This window comes from Drosophila teissieri, unplaced genomic scaffold (genome assembly GCF_016746235.2).
Source record: "Drosophila teissieri strain GT53w unplaced genomic scaffold, Prin_Dtei_1.1 Segkk125_quiver_pilon_scaf, whole genome shotgun sequence".
NCBI lineage: Eukaryota > Metazoa > Arthropoda > Insecta > Diptera > Drosophilidae > Drosophila > Drosophila teissieri.
The window spans coordinates 275,631-282,330 of NW_025224991.1; the positions used below are offsets into that span (position 1 = coordinate 275,631).

At 53.1% G+C, this 6,700-nt stretch overlaps 1 long non-coding RNA gene across 1 annotated transcript; it reads right to left on the reverse strand.

Annotated features, from left to right (window-relative positions):
* Positions 1-3,511: 3,511 nt before the first annotated feature.
* On the reverse strand, positions 3,512-3,938 carry LOC122625582. The gene is made up of 3 exons (XR_006326619.1): positions 3,830-3,938; positions 3,679-3,770; positions 3,512-3,595 (listed from the first exon to the last, which is right to left on the reverse strand). It is a non-coding gene; the product is annotated as an uncharacterized LOC122625582 (long non-coding RNA).
* Between the last annotated feature and the right edge of the window lie 2,762 nt (positions 3,939-6,700).

A 6,700-nucleotide genomic window follows, 5' to 3' on the forward strand; every position in this document is an offset into this window, starting at 1 on the left:
AAGCACTGGAGGACTTGGGCCGAGTTCATAGACAGTTTCCAGACGTATTTCCTGCCCAGGGGATACTTCACGAAGCTCGCGGACAAGGCGAGACAAAGGAAACAAGGGTTCAGGGAGGCATTCAAGGACTACATGGTCGAGATGCAGACCCTGATAAGACCCCTTGGGTATGGGAAGAAAGAAACGCTGGAGCTCATCAAGAAGAACTGCACGCCAGACCTCCGAATAGCGCTAAGATCCTACCACGTGGACGACCTAGAGGCTCTCATGATCCTGGCAGATGAATACGAGGAACTGCACAGGGAACGGGAGGCATTTGCGGAAGAGCACAAATACAGCCGCAACAAAGCCCCGGCCGCAACACACGTCACGTGCAGAAGGTGTGAGGACTCAGGAGATCCAGGCACGCATACCCGGGAACAGTGGGCACAATATACCCCGGTCCAGGCCAGACGACAAAACACGACCCTATGGAGGCCGCCAGTCACCACACAGAGATACACTGGAACAACGTCAGGGGGCAACCCGGGTCAGAACCCAACCCATATTGCCAATCCACAGGAAGCGTGTCGCAGGTGCGGCGGACACGACCATTGGGCAAGAGGCTGCCGAAAACAGAGGCTGCTGTTCTGCTGGATGTGCGGGAAGATAGGAGTCCGAGGCACAGAATGCTGCCAGAGAGCGGGAAATGGCCAGCGATCCCAGCCGCAGAGAGACGAGCCGGGGGTCGCAAGATGCCGCCTCTCCAAACTAACCAGAAAACTAATCGAGGAGGAGCAGCAGTTGTCCGCAGCGGTAACGATCGGTGGGGACACATACAAGGCCACGATCGACACCGGGGCAACAGCAAGCTTCATAAGTGAAGAGCTGGCGGACAAGCTGGCTGCCCATGGAGCGATTACAAGGATACGACGGCAGGTTAGGTTGGCAGATGGGAGGTGTGGCGAAATCAGCGCAAAGCTCGAAATAGGAGTGGAGTTCGGCAACAGGCGACTCATCATGAGCATGCTAATATTACCAGGGATAGTGGATGCGTTGGTGCTGGGGTGGAATTTCCTCACGCAAGTCGGGGCCGAGATCAAGTGCGCCGGTCATGAAATCCAAATACCGGCCAGAGGCAGACATAACGGGTGGCTCGAGGAGAAGTTGTCGGTCGCATTAGTCCAAAAGGACGGCGAAGAGGACGACGTGAACAAATTCCTGGAAACAGAGCTCGCGAAGTTTCAAGCCATGACCGGAACATCGAGTATTGCCGAGCACACGATAACCATGAAGGACGATAAACCAATTAAGCAGAGATACTACCCCAAGAATCCAAAGATTCAAGGGGAGATCAACGCGAAGGTGGACGAACTGCTGGAGATGGGGATGATAGAGCATTCAAGGAGCCCATACAGCTCACCCATAGTCATGGTAAAGAAGAAAACGGGAAAATGGAGACTATGCGTGGACTTCAGGCAGATAAACGCGAAATCCATAAAGGATGCCTACCCGATGCCACGGATAAACTACATCCTCGACCAACTAAGGGAGGTGCGATTTATAAGCAGCCTGGACCTAAAGGATGGGTATTGGCAAATTCCACTGGAAGAATCAAGCCGTGGCTTCACGGCCTTCACGGTCCCAGGGAAAGGGCTGTTCCAATGGAAGGTGATGCCCTTTGGGTTACACTCCGCGTCGGCCACATTTCAACGGGCCCTGGATCAGGTGATTGGACCGGAAATGTCGCCGCATGCATTTGCGTATCAAGACGATATCATCGTGATCGGCCGCACCCTAGAGGAACACAAGAGAAACCTCAGGGAGGTATTCAGTCGCTTGAAGAAGGCGAACCTGAAAATAAACCCGGAAAAATGCCAGTTCTTCAAACAAGAACTTCTGTACCTAGGGCACCGCGTCTCAAGCCAAGGGATAGGCACGGACCCAGAGAAGGTAGCAGCGATAGCCCAGCTAGAACCACCGTCATCGGTCCGAGAACTGAGGCAATACCTTGGAGTCGTATCGTGGTACCGACGTTTCGTGCCTGACTTCGCGCGCATTGTAAGGCCACTGTAAGGAGAGGACCCGGAGCCAGTAGTCACGTCGGACGAAAGCGAGCTGGAGTGGGAGGAGGACCCAAAGGAGGAGATGAGGACCTGGCGGCTGAAGAGGGCCAGGAGCGGAACCGATAACCGGATCCTTCCGGGGACCGCGCCTGTGTTCGAGGAGGCGAGGCGGAACCCTAGAGGAAGCGGGGGGACGTCAGCAGCTATGGCTAACGCCATCGTGAAGATGCGGAGACTGGAGGCCGACCGGGTGGTGGCCATGGGAGCCCCGCATCCGGAACGGATGGCAGCGAAGGAGGAGTACGAGGCCGTCAAGGCAACGCGCGTCCGCATGCAGCAGCGGGCAGCCATGGCGGCCATGCACGAAGCCCTGCAGAGGTCGAGGACCAAGGAGGAGGAGGAGAAAAGGTGGCTCCAGGAGCTCGAAAGGGCAGAGGAGGAGGAGTGCGCGGCATGGGAGCTGGTCGCCTGGCACGAGGAGGGAGAAGCCGGCGGCAAAGGAAGGGAGGTACCCGCCACTCCGCGGTATATACATTCGGAGGAAGTGGTGAAAGAAGAGACCCCGGAGCCGTCCCCACCCCCGTCACCCATAGCGTCGACGAGGATCCCACCCACGCCCCGGCCACGGCACTGGCCACCCAGCCCCCCACCCAACCCGGTGCCGACCGCCCGTCCACCCACCCACCAGGAACCCCAGGACCCCGTGGGAAACAAGGACCCACCGACCCCACAAGCCGGGATGTCGCACCAAGTGCGGGAGTACACGGAAGGAGGTAGACGTTGGCGGCAACAGATCGTCACGTGGACATGGCCGGTTGGCCCCGAAGCGCCCAAGGAAGAAGAGGCGCCGGTCCATGGCGGTTGGGCTCCGCCGACTCCGAGCACTGCGGCAGAGCTGGAGAAGGGGCCATGGGTATGGCCATCACCCAAGGACACCCCAAGGCCCGGACTCCAGCGGCAGTCATCCGCTCCAGCGGTGGGTGTCCTCGCGTCCCGGCCGTCCTGGGTGCGGACGGCGTCTACGTCAGAAGTCCAGCGGTGGGCTCCGATTCCGGAGGCGGAGTGGCCCGCGGGAATTGTGGATGAGCCGGTGATCCGGGACGCCAAGCGCCGAGGTAGCCGCCGGTGCGTGGTCCTGCACCGCGGAAATGAGAGGTTCCGAGTTAGGGTAGCGGCGACTGGGATCCGATTGTTTGGGTTGGTGAACGAGGTCCAGGTAGCTAATCCCGCCCGGATTTAAAATAATAAAAAAAAACAATAATATAACACGCAACACAAAACACGTAGCACATTATTTAAAGGGACGGATCACACGTACGCGCACAAAATACAGGATATATTTAGGTATATGTAGATTCAAATTCACATCGTATTAAAAGAATTTCATGTGGGCGAAATCTGGAAGAGAAGAGGAGTGGATATTAGTGGACCCATGAAAGAAGGGAAAGAAGGCACAGGAGCTCACGTGTGGGTCGAAGGGCTGCCTGAAAAGGAGTCCATCCACAAGTGCTGGTCCGCCTCCAGGAAAAAGGGGTCCATGTCGATGCCATCTAAAGCAAGGAAGTGCAGAAGGTCAGCATGCGCAAACACAAGAGAAGAAAATGTATATATAAAACCCAAAAAGGGCACTCACGTGTATGCCGAAGGTGAAATCCCGAAGAGAAAGCAGCCATCCGCGACATCTAGGTCCATCGAAGGGAGAGGGGGTCCGAAGAGAGTACTAAGCTGAAAAGAGAAAGTGGAATGAAGGAAGGGAAAGCGAAATTTCAAAGAGGAAAACTTACCCAAAATTTCCTTCTGTTGTCAGCATTTGCGGAGTCACCATGTGCTTAGGGAAGGGGGCGCCTCGATCACAAGGCGGTCGATCGGCACTCGATAGTGTCAATCGATGGGCAAAAATATCGGAAAAAGCAGCACATGACGGGTCACACTATGGAAATACCAGGGTCACCAAGTGGCAACGCCGCCCCAACGGGAGTTATCGGGATCTATCGGTAACAATCGATCAACGGCAAATGGTGTGACCAGATGACGAGAAGACGGAAAAGTGAAATGCGGGAAGAAGAGCGTAGAACGAAGAAGCATCACGAATGAACAAATGAGCGGCAAAGTTTGAAATTAAGAACGAGGAATATATTCAAAGGAGATCGGCGCTGTGGAACTCGAGATGGAGCTGTGAGCGTCGACGGAATCCTAAGAGTGTTCCGCAGGTAACCGCAAGGCCGGATTTTAAATTTTTCCGAAGAAAGGGGGAGATGTGAGGAGTTAAAACTCCGCACAAATGCGAATAGTGATCGCATAAGAAGGGCCTGCCGTTGCCAGTTACGCAACAAGGCAAAGCGTAGTAACGGTAGTGCGAAGCCCGGAGAAAGAGAGTTTGGAGACTCTAGAGAAAGAGAGTTTGGAGACTCGGGAAGTGGAGAGAGAGAGGATGGAGACTCCGGACTTGCTGAAAAGAGAGTTTGGAGAGTCAGCAGGTTTAAAGGCAATTAACGGGACAAATCGGACTTTGGACCGGGCCAACGGTTGAATCATGGACTTTGGATCCGGAGACTGGAGACCAAAGGGATAAACCGTTAGAGGAGGCCTATATAAACAGGCCGAGCGCTGGAAGCAGGACCGAGAGTCAAGGAAAGCAAGTGTACGAGTCAACAGCGTTACAACGACAGCAGCAGAGGAGCTACGATCGTGATAGTCACCAAGGAGCAAGATCGCTACGTCAAGACGTTCGGGACGAGAAGGTCTCCGAACTGAGACGCAGGTAGCTGAGGTCCAAACGACGAAGCACGAGTAGCCAGGAGGCAAACAACAGGAGAGGCCAGACCTAAGCGGGCACCCGAGAAAGCGGCAGGGATTGTGGTGTAGACCCGGTGGACTGTGTAGGAGATCGCGTGCTTGAACCAGGCGATAGCCTGGTGTGTCCGTGCAATCCAAGCAGGCGTGGTACCGGCGCCACCAGTCCGAACCAGACGTGGGGTTGACGCGTTGCTGTTCCACAGGCGTTTGCCTTGGGGATCACAGCCGTGAGCTTCCGTGAGTCTGCGTACGACAACAATTCCCAGCCCGCGCGACGAGCGCCCAACAACAAAGGTCCGCGCCACCCAGGACGACGAAGGCGGTAAGACAGTGGAACCAGGCCGCCGAGCAGGACACCCAGGTCCGACCGCACCGGCAGAAGAGAAAAGGTAGGGTGGAACGTTCGTCTTTCACTGGGCGTCTTGCTACAGGGACTGCGGCGTATCCGGGCGACAGCGCGGTGCGTCGGAAGGAACTGGACAAGCGTCTGGCGGGACCGGCCGGGACAGAGCAAGCGACAAGAGGTTGTGGCTAGCTAGGCGTATGCCTTTGAGAGCCCACCAATTGTTCACCCTAGTCTGAGAACGGTGACGCTTCCCTAAGCCCTCGACCTTTCTTCACACGCGTCAGCGGCAATACCAGGCGAAGATCCGAGGCCACGACGAGCGAGAGCAGAGGCGTCCGGACAATTGAAATACATTGTAAACTGAGATCGAATAAAGACCCGAGTACGAAACTGCGAGTGTTATTACTGGTAACCGGGTGATCACGTTATTCTATAAATTTGGTGGGACGAACACACAAACTCTACTGAGCTAGCCGCACGTATTTCGTAGCGAGCAGACCAAACAAATCAGTTCGTTACAGTGTGTCAATTTCTTCAGCTATGAGAAGGCTCTTAGCCACTTCTCCCACTCGATACGTAAAAGAGACTTGTCAATAGTCTCGCAGAGAAATGGCTTGATTACATTTTCAGCCATTGTTATCAGTGTACCTGAAATTAAATGCAATATCGTTATTACTTGCAAACTGCCTCTGACTTAGTCAGATCGTGATTTTAAATTCAGTCATAAATATTTGTATATGTTATACATATTATATATATACACATTCGCCACATACTCATGGTACTGGCCCTGACTTTCAGTCGGATTTTTTTTTTTAATCGCCATATACTAGTAGTACTGGCCCTGACTTTGTAGTCAGCTTTATTTTTCTCTTTCTCTCTTTGTTTTTAGCTGTGTTTGCGTGTGTGCGTTGAATATCTTCGTATGCCTTTTACGCTCTTTCACGCACAATATGTGTGCCAACACATGTACCTTTCACGTGTCTTCTTTTTACACTCTCTGTTATTTTCTCTTTCCTTTTTAAACATTTCCACTCATTCGACGCTCTCACGTGCTCGCTCATCGGTGCCGCCGTTGCTCTCCTCTTTCATACTCAAAAAAAAAACAATAACGGCACCAGTGAACGTGAAGGAAGAATGAGGGTGGAAAGACCGATAACATGTAAATAACGGCACACAACGAAATTCCTTCTTGAGGTATGTAAGTACATATGTGTGCATAAATATTTTAACATACTACTTTTTCATTTCTTCTTTTTGTTTTTTATTATTATTATTTTTTTTTTTGAATTTTTACCTCGTCGCCACTGTAACAACCCGCATAAATGAAACCAATTTCGTCCGTATTGCGTCCGTATCTGCCGGTGATCAGGTTCATACTACTCATCATCGGCTTTCCTGAGAGAGCAATGGTCTCTCTCACTGCTTGTCTGGCCGCTCTCTCGCACGGGCTCCCACAGTATGTAAAAAGAAAGCGTTTCCGACCATATATTCTTGATCAGGATCAATAGCC